The following is a 19,043-nucleotide window of genomic DNA, read 5'->3' as shown; positions in this document are numbered from 1 at the left end:
AAAAAAAATTAAATAATCTCTATTATAGTTTTCACGACTATGCTTATCACCTTTGTTCTATCTCTCTAGGACACATGCACTCTTTTAAAGGCTGACCGATTCATGGAAGAGCAGCTGTGAAAGGTAGCCTTACCTAGACCAAGACACATCTGAGGGGTTAACTGAAAACGGAACTGATTTAAGAATGTCTACTTAACAGGAGAGCCACTCGGTGATTTGTGTATGAGAATATTTGCTGCAGCATTACTGAAAACAGTACAAATAACTTTATTGAACCATTCACTGAACGATTCCCCTAATTTTTTACATTAAAAACATAACTTCTAACACCAATTAATGACATAAAATTATCATAATATAAAGGTACTATATAGGTCTACGTGTGAATAAACAGATGCGAAGAAAGTGATAAATGATGGATTACTGGAGAATTTTAACGTCATGCACTGTTTGAATTATTTTCACCAATGAGCATATACCATTTTCACATTACAACTGTATTGTGAAATAATATTAGGAACAAAATTACAAGAAATAGATATATTCCACTCTAATAAATACATTATTAGAAAAATGTATCTTTGTATTTGAATCAAGGAAAAAAAGAAAAAAGAAAACCTGAATACTCCCATAACTGTTTAAACTTTTTAGTTTAAATTTTTCCCCCAAAGAAAATACCAGGCTTAGTAAATTTACACGTGAGATCTACTGAACTAGCAAAAAACAAAACAAAAACAACCAATCTTATACAAACTGATCCACAGAAAGAGGAAAAGAGAATGAGTTGGACGGTGATCCAGTAAGTGCTGTAACCCTGATACCAAACAAATCCAGCCGTTCACAACGGCCATGACACATGCTCAAGCTGGGCTGACAGAAATGCAGGGGCAATTTTAAGATTAGAAACGTCATGAAACCAATTTATCACACCAACCGATTAAGTAGAAACACAGTTAATAATATTCAATACTCAGTCATGTTGCGATTCTGATAAAGGAGACCTCAAAAACCTTTAGCAAACATTACTCCTAATGATGAACCAGAAAAGATTTCTATTACCACTTGTATTCAACACTGCACCGTAAGAAAAAGAAACGTATCATATGATAAGCATCAGAAATGCAAATTGTGACTACTGAAAAGACTAAAAAGCTTCTAAAGACAAGTTGTTAGAATCAATAAGAATTTTGAAAAAGTAGTAAATATCAGATCAACATACAAATACCAACTTCACTTCTCTATGCCAGCAGCAATCTCAAAAATGAGGCTTACAAAAGATATATTTATAACAGCAACAAATATAAAAGGTACTGAAGAAAATTTTAGACCTAAATTAGTATAAGTACCACATTTATGGATAGAGTTAATAGAGGTGTCCATTCTTCACTAAAGAATCCCTAAAATCCCAGGCACAACCCAATCTGAAAAACTGCAAAATTTATATAGAAGAATAAAAAGCCAAATATATCCAAGATTCCTTCTGAAAATCTGGGGTGGGAGGGGGATAGGAACTGACATCCTCTTAAAACAAAGCAAAACAGGGCTTCCCTGGTGGCGCAGTGGTTAAGAATCCGCCTGCCAATGCAGGGGGCACAGGTTTGAGCCCTGGTCCGGGAAGATCCCACATGCCACAAAGCAACTAAGCCCGTGCGCCACAACTATCTGAGCCTGCGCTCTAGAGCCCATGAGCCACAACTACTGAAGTCCACGTGCCTAGAGCCCATGCTCCTCAACAAGAGAAGCCACTGTAATAAGAAGCCCACGCACCACAACGAAGACCCAACGCAGCCATCAATCAATCAATAAAAAACAAAGCAAAACATAGGTGCAAAACTAGACTAACTGACCAATGGAAGTGATTAGAGAGCTCAGGAAGGAACCACTAATATGTGAACACTAGATATATGACACTAATAGTCCTACAAATCATTGAGAAATGAATGGCTATTTGGTGAATGTTGCTGGCAGCAAAGGAAACCAGCAACAAAGCAAAAAGACAACCTAACAAATGGAGAAAAAATATTTGCAAACCATACATTTGATAAGGGGTTAATATCCAAAATATATAAGAAACTCTTGCCACTCTAAAATAAAATAAATTGGGCTTCCCTGGTGGCGCAGTGGTTTGAGAGTCCGCCTGCCAATGCAGGGGACACGGGTTCGTGCCCTGGTCCAGGAAGATCCCACATGCCGCAGAGCGGCTGGGCTCGTGAGCCATGGCCGCTGAGCCTGCGCGTCCGGAGCCTGTGCTCCACAACGGGAGAGGCCACAACAGTGAGAGGCCCATGTATCACAAAAAAAATAAATTAATTAAATTAAATTAAAAACCCAACAAAACAAAAGCAAAAAAAAAACCACATTAAAGAAACAAATTAAGAATATGATTAAGGCTGGGAGATCAAGATGGCGGAAGAGAAGAATGTGGAGCTCACCCCCTCCCATAAATACATTAAAACTACATCTACATGTGGAAGAATTCTCACAGAATACCCACTGAACGCTGACAAAAGACCTCATACAACCAAAACTGGAAGAAAGATCATCACGTAGCCAGGCAGGACAAAAAGGAAAAAAAAAAAAAGGAATTGGGGTGGGACCCATGTCTCTGGGAGGGAACTCTGAAAAAGGAAAGGTGCCCTCACCCTGGGAACCTCCTTCACCAGCTGCGAGATGAGCAGGACACACAGGGAGCTTCAGAGACTCGGAGGAGAGCACAGCAGGTGGACTGCGGGAGGCAGAACAGAGAGACATGCAGAGGGTCCTGGCCATCTCCCTTGCACTCCCCAGGCCTAGATGCATCTGCTGGTGCGGGCAGGGACTGGGGGCTGAACTCAGGCTTCAGAGGACACATGCAGGGGGAGGACTGGGGTTGGCTGTGTGGAGACAGCCTGAAGGGGCTGAAGTGTAGTCCAAGCCACAACCAGGGGTGTGTGCAGGAATGAGCCCAAGTCTACCACAAAAGCCCCATTGTTAGTGCCCATGAAGGGTGGGCCAGGGCCACCACAGAAACTTCATAAACTGATGAATGAATTCCGCAAGGTAGCAGGATACGAGATTAACATGCAAGAATGGCTGCATTTCTTTACACTAATAATGAAATATCAGAAAGGGAAAGTAAAAAAGTAATCCCTTTTAAAATCACATACAAAAAATAAAATACTTAGGAATAAACCTGACCAAGGAGGTGAAAGACTTATATGCTGAGAACTATAAAAACTTGATAAAGGAAACTGAAGATGGTACAAAGAAATGCAAAGACATCCCATCCTCTTGTACTGGAAGAATTAATATTGTTAAAATGGCCATACTACCCAAAACAATCTACAGATTTAATGCAATCCCCACAAAATTACCCATGACATTTTTCACAGAACTAGAATAAATAATCCTAAAATTTATATGGAACCACAAAAGATCCAGGATTGCCAAAGCAATTTTGAGGAAAAAGAACAAATCTGGAGGCATAACCCACCCAGACTTCAGACAATACTACAAAGCTATGGTAATCAAAACAGTGTGGTACTGGCACAAAAACAGACATATGTATTAATGGAACAGAATAGAGAGCCCAGAAATAAACTAACTATGGTCAATTAATCTTCAACAAAGGAGGCAAAAATATACAACGGGAGAAAGAGTCAGCAGTGGTGCTGGGAAAGTTGGACAGCTGCACGTAAATTACTGAAGTTAGAACACACCCTCACACCATGCACAAAAATGAACTCAAAATGGCTTAAAGACTTAAATATAAGACATGATGCCATAAAACTCCTAGAAGAGAGCACAGGCAAAATAACATTCTCTGAGATAAGTCATAGCAAAGTTTTCTTAGGTCAGTCTCCCAAGGCAGTAAAAATAAAAGCAAAAATAAACAAATGGGACCTAATCAAACTTGTAAGCTTTTGCACAGCACAGGAAACCATAAACAGAACAAAAAGACAACCTACTGACTGGGAGAAAATATTTGCAAACGATGCAGCTGACAAGGGTTTAGTTTCCAAAATATACACAAAGCTCAAACAACTTAATAACAAACAAACAAACAACCCAATCAAAAAAAGTGAGCAGAAGACCTAAATAGTCATTTCTCCGAAGAAGACATACAGATGGCCAACAGGCACATGAAAAGATACTCAACTTCGATAATTATCAGAGAAATGCAAATCAAAACTACAATGAGGTATCACCTCACAGCAGTCAGAATGGCCATCCTTAAAAATTCTGCAGGGACTTCCCTGGTGGCGCAGCGGTTAAGAATCCACCTGCCAATGCAGGGGACACAGGTTCGATCCCTGGTCTGGGAAGATCCCACATGTCGCAGAGCAACTAAGCCCCAATGCAGCCAAAAAAAAAAGAAAGATTATAAACAAACTTATTTTACAAAGCAGAAACAGACTCACAGACATAGAAAACAAACTTAAGGTTACCAAAGGGGAGAGGGAGGGAGGGAGGGTTAAATTAGGAGTCTGGGATTAGCAGATTCAAACTAGTATAAATAAAATAGATAAACAACAAGGTCCTATTGTATAGCACAAAGAACTATATTCAATATCTTGTAATAAACCATAAAGGAAAAGAACATATATATATTCAGATATATATCTTAATCACTTTGGTGTACACCAGAAACTAACACAACATTGTAAATCAACTATACTTCAATTAAAAAAAAAAAAAAGAATCTGATTAAAACCTGGGCAGAGCCCCCAAATAGACATTTTTCCAAAAAAGATGTACAAATGGCCAACACGTACATGAAAGATGCTTAACGTTACTAATCATCAGGAAAATGCAAATTAAAACCACAAGGAGATTATCACCTCACACCTGTTAGAATGGCCACCATCAAAAAGAGATAACAAGCATCAGTGACAATATGGAGAAAAGAGAACAATTGTGCATTGTTGGTGGGACTGAAACTGGTACAGCCACTGTGGAAAGCAGTATGGAGGTTCTTCAAAAAATTAAAAACAGAACTGCCATATGATCCAGAAATTCCACTTCGGGGTATTTTCCAAAGGAGACAAAAACACTAACTCCAAAAGATATATGCACTCCCATGTTCATAGCATCATTATTTACAACAGTCAAGACATGGAAACAACCTAAGTGTCAATGGATGGATGAATGAATAAAGAAATTGTGGCACACATAACAATGGAATATTATTCAGCCATAAAAAAAAGAGGAAATCCCATCATGTTTTGTGACAACATGGATGGACCTTGAGGGCACTATGCTAAGTAAAGGAATCAGACAGAGAGACAAATGCTATATGGAATCTTAACAGATCAGATTTGGGGTTACCAGAGGTGGGGTATCAGGGGCGGGAAACTGGAGGAATTGTGGTCAAAAGTTACAAACTTCCAATCATAGGATAATTAAGTTCTGGGGATGTTAACGCACACATGGTGACTACAGCTAACACTGCTGTGTGGTGTAGAGGAGAGCTGTTCAGAGAGAAGATCTTTCTTTGTTTTTTTGTTTTGTTTTGTTTTGTTTTTGCGGTACGCGGGCCTCTCACCGCTCTGGCCTCTCCCGCCGCGGACCACAGGCTCCGGACGCGCAGGCTCAGTGGCCATGGCCCACGGGCCCAGCCACTCCACGGCATGTGGGATCCTCCCGGACCGGAGCACGAACCCGCGTCCCCTGCATCGGCAGGCGGACTCCCAACCACTGCACCACCAGGGAAGCCCCAGAGAGAAGATCTTAACAGTTCTCATCACAAGGAAAAAATTTTATTCTTTTCTTTTTATTGTGTCTATGAGATAATGAATGTTAATTAAACCTATTGTGATAATCATTTCACAATACATATAAACCAAACTATAGATGTGCAAATCAAAATTACGCTGTACACCTTAAACTTATATGGTGATCTATGTGAATCATTTCTTAATAAAACTGCCAACAAAGAAAGAAAAGGAAACAGAAATATAAATGGATGAATGAATGTATGTATGTATGCTGCTGAAAAAACCTGTTATCCATATGGGAAAAAGTGAAATGGGATCCCTACTTGATACCATATTCGAAAGTAAATTCTAAGATGGTAATGTCATAAAAGGCAAACTTTTAAAGCATTTAGAAGAAAACACTGGAAGGGTAGGTGTCTGAAACAGGAAACTAATAAAACAAATTATAAAAGAAATGTCAATAAGTTCATTTGCCAATGACAACGACACTAAGATGAAGAACATTTGTCCATCAGAAGATACCATCGAGTCCAGGGACTTCCCTGGTGGGCCAGCGGGTAAGACTCCACCCTCCTAATGCAGGGGGCCTGGGTTCAATACCTGGTTGGGGAACTAGATCCCACACGCATGCCGCAACTAAGAGTCCACATGCCACAACTAAGGAGTCCACAGGGCACAACTAAAAGATCCCGCAACTAAGACACAGCGCAGCCAAAATAAATAAATATTTAAAAAGAAAAAAAAATACCATTAAGTCTAAATGCAATATGGTATGATATAACTGGATCCTCGAACAAAAAAAGAACATGGTTGGAAAAATGGTTAAACCCAAATAAAGCCTACATATTAGCTAATAAAAATACACCCATGTTGGGACTTCCCTGGTGGCACAGTGGCTAAGAATCCGCCTGCCAATGCAGGGGACACAGGTTAGAGCCCTGGTCCAGGAAGATCCCACATGCCATGGAGCAACTAACCCTGTGTGCCACAACTACTGAGCCTGCGCTCTAAAGCCCGCGAGCCACAACTACTGAGCATGTGTGCCACAACTACTGAAGCCCATGCACCTAGAACCCGTGCTCCACAAGAGAAGTCACCGCAATGAGAAGCCCGTGCACCGCAACACAGAGTAGCCCCCGCTCGCCACAACTAGAGAAAGCCCACACACAGCAATGAAGACCCAACCCAGCCAAAAATAAATAGATAAATAAATTTGTTTTTAAAAATGCACCAATGTTAATCTCTTAGTTTTAATAAATGTACCATGGCTATACAAGATGGTAATATTAGGGGAAACTAGGTATATGGGAATACCATACTAGCTTTGCAACTTTTCTGTAAATCTAAAAGTATTCCAAATTAAAAAAAAAAAAAAAAGATACCATAACGTGAAAAGAAGAGCCACCAAACTAGGAGATCTGCAATACAAATAAACCAATAAGAAATGAGTGTGCAGACTATATAAAGAATTTCTTTAAATCAGTAAGGAAAAGACAATCTGATAGGAAAACAAGCAACAGAGTAAACAAGCATTTCATAATAATAATCATGGGAATTATGTATTGATATGTATGAAAAGATGCTCAATGTTATTAGTACCTGGGAAAGCAAATTAAGATCATATTTCATACTGTGAGTCTGGCAGAAGCTGTGCTGGTGAAGATGTGGGTCAACGGGAATGCAGACACCACCGTGAGCATGGAGTCCAGTCACTTGAGCAAACGATGGGAAACTATCTTTTTTTTATTATTATTATTCATTTATTTTATTTATTTGACTGCGCCTGGTCTTAGTTGCAGCACGTGGGACCTTTAGTTGTGGCATGCGGACTCTTAGTTGCAGCATGCGGGATCTAGTTCCCTGACCAGGGATCGAACCCAGGCCCCCTGCACTGGGAGCACAGAGTCTTATCACTGGACCACCAGGGAAGTCCCGGGAAACTATCTTTGAAAACGGAACGTTACATAGCCTATAATCCAAAACTTCCATTCTGAGGTTTAGACCTCAGGAAAGTCTCACGAAAGGTGCTAGGAAACACGTGGAAGAACGTTTACTTTAACACCGTAACGGCAGAAAAGGGAAACCCAAAATTTCCTTTATGGCAGAATGGGAAAACAAGGTGTGGTATAATATTCACACAACGACACAGCTTACCATATAAATGATCAGAGAATTTAAGACAAGGGAATGTTAAAATATAGAACAGCGGCCACCTCTCCTGCAGGGGGGGGGGCGGGGGGGCCGTGCAGCTAGCAACAGGAGTGGATGAGCACTCCAGTTACAGCAACCTCAGGACCAGGAAAGTTCTCGAGTTGGGCTGTGGGCTCTCCCACAGTCACTTGATTATCTGTTTTATTTTTTCTCTTCATCATATACGATATAATAAAGTCATTGATGCTGGTTCTGAGGACAGAAGAAAAGGCATATAAAATGGCCAGGTAGCCTTTCTGAAGAGCCGACCAGATGGCGGAAGTGGAGCAGAAGAAGAAGCGGACCTTCCGCAAGTTCACCTGCCGCGGCGTGGACCTCGACCAGCTGCTGGACATGTCCTATGAGCAGCTGGTGCAGCTGTACAGCTCGCGGCAGCGGCGGCGGCTGAACCGCGGCCTCCGGAGGAGGCAGCACTCGCTGCTGAAGCGGCTGCGCAAGGCCAAGAAGGAGGCGCCGCCCACGGAGAAGCCCGAGGTGGTGAAGACGCACCTGCGCGACATGATCATCCTGCCCGAGCTGGTGGGCAGCATGGTGGGCGTCTACGATGGCAAGACTTTCAACCAGGTGGAAATCAAGCCTGAGATGATCGGCCACTACCTAGGCAAGTTCTCCATCACCTACAAGCCTGTGAAGCACGGCCGGCCAGGCACTGGGGCCACGCACTCCTCCCGCTTCATCCCCCTTAAGTAGCCTGCTGGCCAATAAAGGTAGAGACTTGTCTAAAAAAATAAATAAATAACTAAATAAATTTTAAAAGAGGCCAGGTAGAGGCGTCGGACGGTAGAGTGTGGGAACAGTGGGCATGACGGGGGATGGGGGAGGCACTCGCCTCTCCCGCTCTGCTGGTGAGGGCGGTTCGGCGTTCCTTCCTTCCTCAGTGTCAGTTGGAATCAGGTTGGCAATACGAAATCTGCACGAGTTGCTGTGTGGCTGACAGGGTCTTGGTGCTCCGGCCTGATGTCAGGCCTGAGCGTTTGAGGTGGGAGAGCTGAGTTCAGGACATTGGTCCACCAGGGACCTCGCGGTCCCACATAATATCAATCGGCGAGAGCTCTCCCAGAGATCTCTGTCTCAACGCTAAGACCCAGCTCCACCCAGCGGCCAGCAAGCTCCAGTGCTGGGCACCCCATGCCAATCAACTAGCAAGACAGGAACGCAACCACACCCATTAAGAGAGAGGCTGCCTAAAATCATAATAAGTTCACAGACACCCCAAAACACACCACTGGACGCAGCCCTGCCCACCAGAAAGACAAGATGCAGCCACACCCACCAGAACACAGGCACCAGTCCCCTCCACTAGGAAGCCTACGCAACCCACTGAACCAACCTCATCCACTGGGGGCAGACACCAAAAACAACGGGAACTACGAACCTGCAGCCTGTGAAAAGGAGACCCCAAACACAGTTAGTTAAGCAAAATGAGAAGACAGAGAAATATGCAGCAGATAAAGGTTTACCTTAGAAAGGTAAAACCCACCAGACCAAACAAATGAAGAGGAAATAGGCAGTCTACTTGAAAAAGAATTCAGAGTAATGACAGCAAAGATGATCCAAAATCTTGGAAGTGGAACGAAGAAAATACAAGAAAGGTTTAACAAGGACCTAGAAGAACTAAAGAGTCAAATAAACAATGATGAACAACACAATAAATTAATTAAAAATTCTCTAAAAGGAATGAATAGCAGAATAACTGAGGCAGAAGACCGGATAAGTGACCTGGAAGATAAAATAGTGGAAACAACTACTGCAGAGTAGAATAAAGAAAAAAGAATGAAAAGAATTGAGGACAGTCTCAGAGACCTCTGGGACAACATTAAACGTACCAACAGTCGAATTACAGGGGTCCCAGAAGAAGAAGAGAAAGAGAAAGAGTCTCAGAAAATTTCTGAAGAGATTATAGTTGAAAACTTCCCTAACATGAGAAAGGAAACAGTCAATCAAGTCCAGGAAGCACAGAGTGTCCCATACAGGATAAATCCAAGGAGAAACACACCAAGACACATACTAACCCAAGTATCAAAAATTAAATACAAAGAAAACATATTAAAAGCAGCAAGGGAAAAGCAACAAATAACATCCAAGGGAATCCCCATAAGGTTAACAGTTGATAATTTCAGCAGAAACTCTGCAAGCCAGAAGGGAGTGGCAGGACATATTTAAAGTGATGAAAGGGAAAAACCTACAACCAAGATTACTCTACCCAGCAAGGATCTCATTCAGATTCGACAGAGAAATTGAAACATTTACAGACAAGCAAAAGTTACGAGAATTCAGTACCACCAAACCAGCTTTACAACAAATAAAGGAACTTCTCTAGACAGGAAACACAGGAGAAGGAAAAGACCTACAAAAACAAACCCAAAACAATTAAGAAAATGGTAATAGGCACATACATATTGATAATTACCTTAAATGTAAATGGATTAAATGCTCCAACCAAAAGACACAGACTGGCTGAATGGACACAAAAACAAGACCCGTATATATGCTGTCTACAAGACACCCACTTCAGACCTAGGGACACATACAGACTGAAAGTGAGGGGATGGAAAAAGATATTCCATGCAAATGGAAATCAAAAGAAAGCTGGAGTAGCAATTCTCATATCGGACAAAATAGACTTTAAAATAAAGACAAAGAGATAAAGAGACAAAGAAGGACACTACATAATGATCAAGGGATCAATCCAGGAAGAAGATATAATAATTGTAAATATTTCGGCATCCAACACAGGAGCACCTCAATACATAAGGCAAATGCTAACAGCCATAAAAAGGGAAATCGACAGTAACACAATCATAGTAGGGGGCTTTAACACGCCACTTTCACCAATGGACAGATCATCCAAAATGAAAATAAATAAGGAAACACAAGCTTTAAATGACACATTAAACAAGATGGACTTAACTGATATTTCTAGGACATTCCATCTAAAGACAACAGAATACACTTTCTTCTCAAGTGCTCATGCAACATTCTCTAGGATAGGTCACATCTTGGGTCACAAATCAAGCCTTGGTAAATTTAAGAAAGTTGAGAGCAAATCAAGTATCTTTTCCGACCACAACACTATGAGATTAGATATCAATTACAGAAAAAAAAAACTGTAAAAAATACAAACGTGGAAGCTAAACAGTACGCTACTAAATAACCAAGAGATTACTGAAAAAAATCAAAGAGGAAATCAAAAAATACCAAGAAACAAATGACAATGAAAACACGACAACCCAAAACCTATGGGATGAAGTAAAAGCAGTTCTAAGAAGGAAGTTTATAGCAATACAATCCTACCTCAAGAAACAAGAATACAGAAAGAAGAACAAAAAACCCCCAATGTTAGCAGAAGGAAAGAAATCATAATGATCAGATCAGAAATAAATGAAAAAGAAATGAAGGAAACAACAGCAAAGATCAATAAAACTAAAAGCTGATTCTTTGAGAAGATAAACAAAATTGATAAACCATTAGCCAGACTCATCAAGAAAAAAAGGGAGAAGCCTCAAATCAACAGAATTAGAAATGAAAAAGGCGAAGTGACACTGAAGAAATACAAAGGAACATGAGAGATTACTACAAGCAACTGTATGCCAATAAAATGGACAACCTGGAAGAAATGGACAAATTCTTAGAAAAGCACAACCTTCTGAGACTGAACCAGGAAGAAATAGAAAATATAAACAGACCAATCACAAGCACTGAAATTCAAACAAAAGCCCAGGACCAGATGGCTTCACAGGCAAATTCTATTAACACCTATCCTTCTCAAACTCTTCCAAAATACAGCAGAGGGAAGAACACTCCCAAACTCATTCTACGAGTCCACCATCACCCTGATACCAAAACCAGACAAAGATGTCACAAAGAAAGAAAACTACAGGCCAATATCACCGATGAACACAGATGCATAAATCCTCAACAAAATACCAGCAAACAGAATCCAACAGCACATTAAAAGGATCATACACCATGATCAAGTGGGGTTTATCTCAGGAATGCAAGGATTCTTCAGTATACACAAATCAATCAATGTGATACACCACATTAACAAACTGAAGGATAAAAACAATATGATAATCTCAACAGACGCAGAAAAAGCTTTCGACAAAATTCAACACCCATTTTTGATAAAAACTCTCCAGAAAGAAGGCACAGAGGTAACCTACCTCAACATAATAAAGGCCATATATGACAAACCCACAGCCAACATCAGTCTCAATGGTAAAAAACTAAAACCACTTCCTCTAAGATCAGGAACAAGACAAGGTTGCCCACTCTCACCACTATTATTCAACATAGTTTTGGAAGCTTTAGCCACAACATTCAGAGAAGAAAAAGAAATAAAAGGACCCCAAATCGTAAAAGAAGAAGTAAAACTGCCACTGTTTGCAGATGACATAATACTATACACAGAGAATCCTAAAGAAGCTACCAGAAAACTACTAGAGCTACTCAATGAATTTGGTAAAGTAGCAGGATACAAAATTAATGCACAAAAATCTCTTGTATTCCTATACACTGATGATGAAAAATCTGAAAGAGAAATTAAGCAAACACTCCCATTTACCACTGCAACAAAAAGAGTAAAATACTTAGGAATAAACCTACCTAAGGAGACAAAAGACCTGTATGCAGAAAAATATAAGACACTGATGAAAGAAATTAAAGACGATACAAGGAGATGGAGAGATAAACCATGTTCTTGGATTGGAAGAATCAACATTGTGAAAATGACTCTACTACCCAAAGCAATCTACAGATTCAATGCAATCCCTATCATACAGTAATCAAGATGGTATGGTACTGGCACAAAAACAGAAATATAGATCAATGTAACAGGATAGAAAGCCCAGAGATAAACCCACGCACATATGGTCACCTTATCTTTGATAAAGGAGGCAAGGATATGCAATGGAGAAAAGACAGCCTCTTCAATAAGTGGTGCTGGGAAAACTGGACAGCTACATGTACAAGAATGAAATTAGAACACTCCCTAACACTGTACACAAAAATAAACTCAAAATGGACTGAAGACCTAAATGTAAGGCCAGGACTTCCCTGGTGGTGCAGTGGTTAAGAATCCGCCTGCCAATGCAGGGGACACAGGTTCGAGCCCTGGTCTGGGAAGATCCCACAGGGAACGAAGCAACTAAGCCCGTGCACTACAACTACTGAGCCTGCGCTCTAGAGCCCGTATGGCACAACTACTGAAGCCTGCGTGCCACGACAACTGAAGCCCGCGCGCCTAGAGCCTGTGCTCCGCAACAAGAGAAGCCACCACAATGAGAAGCCCATGCACAGCAATGAAGAGCAGCCCCTGCTCACCGCAACTAGAGAAAGCCCGCACACAGCAACAAAGACCCAACTCAGACAATAAATAAATATATATATAAATAAATACATACATACATACATAAATTTACTTTAAAAAAATAAATGTAAGGCCAGAAACTATAAAACTCTTAGAGGAAAACATAGGCAGAACGCTCTATGACATAAATCACAGCAAGATCATTTTTGACCCACCTCCTAGAGAAACGGAAATAAAAACAAAAATAAACAAATGGGACCTAATGAAAGTTAAAAGCTTTTGCACAGCAAAGGAAACCATAAACAAGATGAAGGGATAAAATATTCATAAATGAAGCAACTGACAAAGGATTAATCTCCAAAACATACAAGCAGCTCATGCAAGCTCAATATCAAAAAAACAAACAACCCAATCCAAAGGTTAGCAGAAGACCTCGTTTCTCCAAAGAAGATATACATATTCCCAGCAAACACATGAAAGGATGCTCAACATCACTAATCATTAGAGAAATGCAAATCAAAACCACAATGAGGTATCACCTCACACCAGTCAGAACGGCCACCATCAAAAAACCTACAAACAATAAATGCTGGAGAGGGTGTGGAGAAAGGGAACCCTCTTGCACTGTTGGTGGGAATGTAAATTGATACAGCCACTATGGAGAACAGTATGGAGGTTCCTTAAAAAACTAAAAATAGAACTACCATACGACCCAGCCATCCCACTACTGGGCATATACCCTGAGAAAACCATAATTCAAAAAGAGTCATGTACCACAATGTTCAGTGCAGCCCTATTTACAATAGCCAGGACATGGAAGCAACCTAAGTGGCCATCGACACATGAATGGATAAAGATGTGGCACATATATACAATGGAATATTACTCAGCCATAAAAAGAAACGAAACTGAGTTATTTGTAGTGAGGTGGATGGACCCAGAGTCTGTCATACAGAGTGAAGTAAGTCAGAAAGAGAAAAACAAGTACCGTATGCTAACACATATATATGGAATCCTAAAGAAAAATGGTTCTGAAGAACCTAGGGGCAGGAGAGGAATAAAGACACAGACACAGAGGTTGGACTTGAGGACACGGGGAGAGGGAAGGGTAAGCTGGTACGAAGTGAGAGAGTGGCATGGACATATATACACTACCAAATGTAAAACAGATAGCTAGTGGGAAGCTTCCACATAGCACAGGGAGATCAGCTTGGTGCTTTGTGACCACCTAGAGGGGTGGGATAGGGAGGGTGGGAGGGAGACGCAAGAGGGAGGAGATATGGGGATATATGTATGTATAGCTGATTCACTTTGTTATACAGCAGCAACTAACACACCACTGTAAAGCAATTATACTCCAATAAAGATGTTAAAAAACTTTTAAACAGAAGGCCAGGTAAGTGCCCATCTGGTCGCTGCAGCAGCTGGTGCGTGCCTGCAGCAGAAATCACTAATGCCAGCTAAGTACCGGAGCAGGAGATGAGTAAGACCGTTTCTGCATACTTAAAGCATGTGCTTTGCAGAAATCATTTGTTAAGGCTTAACAGTTTATGTTGCCAAAATAAACAGACTGGGAACATATCTTAAGAGGAACAGCATCCTCTGACCCCACCGCTCAGAAGGAAGCAGTAAGGCATTTCTAAGAACTCTCTCTGTTGTTCCCTAGCACATATACAATGCATGCTTATCATGGTTTAATCATTCAGATACAGAAAAGTACAAATAAAATGGAAAAGCCTTATAAGCCTTTTACTATTGGAAGAGCATTCCACAATTCCTCCCATAGAGCCCTGATATTAGACAAAACAGAAGATCACGGCGGACCATCAGAGCCCCTATCACTGGATGGTGATTTAAAATAAGAACTGCAAACTTGTACAGGGCCTCTGTTCCACTTGGAAACCAATACAAGTAACTCATCAGGCAAAGTGTGAGAAATTTGGCTGATGACAATTGGCAGCTAAATCTTTCAGTCTAATCACAGAGAACTGAAACCCAGCCGAGTGGTTTTTCCTAATACCTTGGCCCTGCTCCACAGCCCCTCTGGCCAAGACCCAGCCGCCAAGCCGGAGCACGTGCCCCAAGATGACGAGGGCCCAAGCCAGACACTCTGCTCGTGCCTGGGGTGTCTCGGGCCTGCTGCCAGGAGGGCTTTGGAGAGGGGCGCAGAGCTTAGGAGGCGACTTGACTCCACTTTCCCCCATTCGGGAACGGAGGGTGGAGAAGGTAATCAAAACATGCTATCAGCACTGACATGTCAACGTCAATAATTAACCTGCAAGTGTACTGGAGGCGAACCTGCAGCTCTTCAGCCGCAGAAAGAAATCTGCTTTTGCGTCTGGTGAGTATTTGGACATATAGAAGCAGCAGTTCATTTTGTCTCTGGACATGCTGGCAAATGAAGCTTGGGAAAGATAACTTTCAGTATGTGGAACTGCTCCACCTTTTAACAATGATGTGAACTTCAGATTAAAATCTAACATTACTGTACGATTCCAACTATACAACATTTTGGAAAAGGCCAAACTGTGGAGACAATAAAAGGATCCGTGGTTGCCAGGGGCTGGGTGGGGGCGTGAAGAGCAGAGCTCAGGGGATTTTCAGGGCAGTGACACTAGCCTGCATGAGACTGTAACGGTGGCTACACATCCCTGCACATTTGTCCAAACCCACAGAGTGTACAACACAAAGAGTGAACTCTGATGTAGACCATGGGCTCAGGATGACGACGGCCTCGGTGCAGGTTCATCGGGTGTAACACATGCACTCTCTGGTAGGGATGCTGATGGCGGGGGGCTGGGTGTACTGGGGCAGGGATGGGAACTCTGTATTTTCACTCAATTTTGCTGTGAATCTAAAACTGCTCTAAAAAAATTAAGTGTATGCATGTGTCCCTAACGTTAGATACTGTAAAAGTATACATGATAAATCCTGTGCTACAGTAGTTCTAATATCTGTTATGCTGCAAAGAACTCCAATAGCTTTTTTTCTACAAAGAGCAAATAACCAACGTGACAACTCCGAATCATTTCCATGAAATCGGAAAGCTCTTTCTTTGACCCTGAGTGCTATCTTCATATGTAAACATAAGTTACATGAGTCAGTTAAGAAAAGCATTCTGATCCATAGGGGCTTCCCTGGTGGCACAGTGGTTAAGAGTCCGCCTGCCAATGCAGGGGACACGGGTTCGAGCCCTGGCCCGGGAAGATCCCACATGCCACAGAGCAACTAAGTCCATGCGCCACAACTACGGAGCCTGTGCTCTAGAGCCCACGAGCCACAACTACTGAGCCCACGAGCCACAACTACTGAAGCCCATGTGCCTAGAGCCCGTGCTCCGCAACAAGAGAAGCCACCACAATGAGAAGCCTGCGCACCACAACAAAGAGTAGCCCCCACTCGCCGCAACTAGAGAAAGCCCGCGCGCAGCAACGAGGACCCAGCACAGCCAAAAAATAATAATAATAAATTAATTTACTTATTTATTAACAAAAAAGAAAAGCATTATGATTCATAGACATAAAAATTGCAGTAAGGTGGGTGTGGGCCATTAGCTCTCACATGGAATGTTTCATTTCTGTGGAAGAGCCCTGTTTAACTCTGTGTTCCCTATTTAGATCCTGGGGCTGCTCTACTGCTCTCATAAGGACTTCGGAACGAAAGCAAACTGAACGGTCAGAGGTCGCAGAGGGTGGGAAAGGAGCCAACAGCACTGGCCAGGGGTTCCCTGGCAGCGCTCATTTGCAAACATGATACAAAATCAACTGGCAGAAATAAGTCTGCACAACATAAACTGTGCTTATAACAACAGACGGGGAAACTCCAGGTAAATGAAGGGGGAAAAGGTCCTATCAATATACTGTTTCTTAATCTGCATGGCTGGCAGACTGTTGTTCATTTTATTATTCTTTACAAATGTCTATATATATATATATATATAAAGCTTTTACTTTACGTGAACAGAATATTTCACAGTAAGTTTAAAATTTACAGGCATTGCCATAACCCCCAAGTCCAATGACAGGTCAAATAACACATGTACTGCACGGTGTAAAACAATAAGAAAGGGCATATGAAAGGTTAAAGACTGAATTCTAATAGCTCATGCTGCTACTCATCTGCTATAAATATTCCTTCCTAGTGTAGCATCATATAAAGCAACAATGGCAATACAGAGAAAAATCGCAGAAATGTCACAAACAGATCGTGAGCTCTCCATTTTAAAAAGAATTTAGAAGTCTTTGAATGTCAAATGCAAAAGAAATTAATTCATTCTCTCATTTTTTTTCCATAGCCAGTCCTGACAGCACAGAATTAATCTGACTCCAGACTACCTATGCAGCTGACAGTATTCCTGGCTTCTGAAATCCCCCAAGAGAAATTGACTTAGTGGACAAGCAGTGCAGCTGCTAGAAGAATCCTATAAATAGATCACGTAAAAAAAATCGACTCCCCACAAACGCACCAAGAGTCCAAGGTGTAATTTTCAGAGAGTTTTTAAATGTTACACTCCTAGATTAACGTAACTTTTTCCTTTTGGAAACATATATGTATTTCCAAATTCTTAATGCTAAAGAACGTATATTCATCAAACACAGTCCCTGGCACATGTAGGTGATGGATAAATATTCACGGAACTGAACTGACTCAGCAGTACTCCCAAGGGGCCGGCACTGCTGGGACTCACCTGCCTTACCTGAGGCAGGAGGGCCATCTCTTCTTCCACCTCATTCTAGCGTCCATTTTCAAAACCCTGGCCCATTAGATCTGGTTATGTTTCTAATGCTAGTCTTGTAAGCAATACAAAGGTTACTATATGAAACCACAGTTATGACAATAAATAAGCTTTAATCTAAATCCACTACATTCTATCTCAAGTGCAAGAATTCTGTAAAACAAACATTGGTTCTGTGCTAGGACTGGAAGCAGACTGAAAAATCAGGGCTGACTCATATCCAAGTTAGGAAACACTGCATGGCAAAATTACGACCCAACCAGAATTAAATGAAATTAAATGAAATTATTTTAAGGATTTCTTTTAATAAGAATCTGTATTTAAGTTGTAATAGTAACCAATTTTCTTTCAAATATCCTGAACAGAGGTAAAGCCACTGTTAGGATTAAAAAGAAGCATACTTTAAATGTGCAAGGCTACTCATGCATCTCATTTAATTCTTCTCTGATCAACAAGCAGAGGAAATGAGTGCACACAGCGCAGCTTGTCAGCTGGGTCGCCCTCTGGACTATCATCCATTCATTCCTCCCCGGCCAGCAGAATGCTGGGTAGGGAGGTTGGCACAGCTTCTCAAACCATCCCTTCCCCCAGGAGTTAAGGTGCAGGGTCGACCACACATTTGTGTTGTACTGACATCACCATTCCAGACAGTAAGTTATTCCCTCTTATCCCTGAAATACCCCCAAATTCCTGCTTCCCACCTCTCCATTTGTAACTTGGCTTCAATGCATTTCTTTCACCACACCTCCTCTCCACAGAGTAATTATCCATCGAGCTGGAGAAACTAGATTTTGAGTTAAGAATGCTGAACTTTAAATGCACTCACTCACCTAAGGAACTGCAAAATTATTTTACTGCATTACATTCTATAATGGACTTCCCAACAACTTTATCAAGATTCTTCTTCTTCTACCTTGGCCTGCTGGTCTTGAGGTTAGGGAACAAATGTACTAAAATTAAATATGAAGCTCTTCCTTTGCAAAGTTTACTACCATCACCTCCCACCTCCCTTACATATCCAACCCACAGCCCTCATGTGCACGTACACACACACACACACACACACACACACACACACACACACACACAC

At 41.5% G+C, this 19,043-nt stretch overlaps 1 protein-coding gene and 1 pseudogene across 6 annotated transcripts in view; one reads left to right on the top strand and one right to left on the bottom strand.

Moving 5' to 3' along the window:
• The window catches only part of XPO4 (exportin 4), a 110,507-nt gene that overhangs the window by 29,919 nt on the left and 61,545 nt on the right, over positions 1-19,043 (bottom strand). The gene's annotated exons all lie outside the window — the stretch shown is intronic.
• Positions 7,259-8,626, top strand: LOC114888025 (annotated as a pseudogene). Its single transcript, XR_003791689.1, has one exon. The product of XR_003791689.1 is annotated as a 40S ribosomal protein S15 pseudogene (transcript).

This window comes from Monodon monoceros, unplaced genomic scaffold (genome assembly GCF_005190385.1).
Source record: "Monodon monoceros isolate NGI ecotype Baffin Bay Population unplaced genomic scaffold, NGI_Narwhal_1 Super_Scaffold_8, whole genome shotgun sequence".
NCBI classification, from domain to species: domain Eukaryota; kingdom Metazoa; phylum Chordata; class Mammalia; order Artiodactyla; family Monodontidae; genus Monodon; species Monodon monoceros.
Note: the sequence above shows the minus strand (reverse complement) of the source record. Positions and strands in the feature narration are given on the sequence as shown.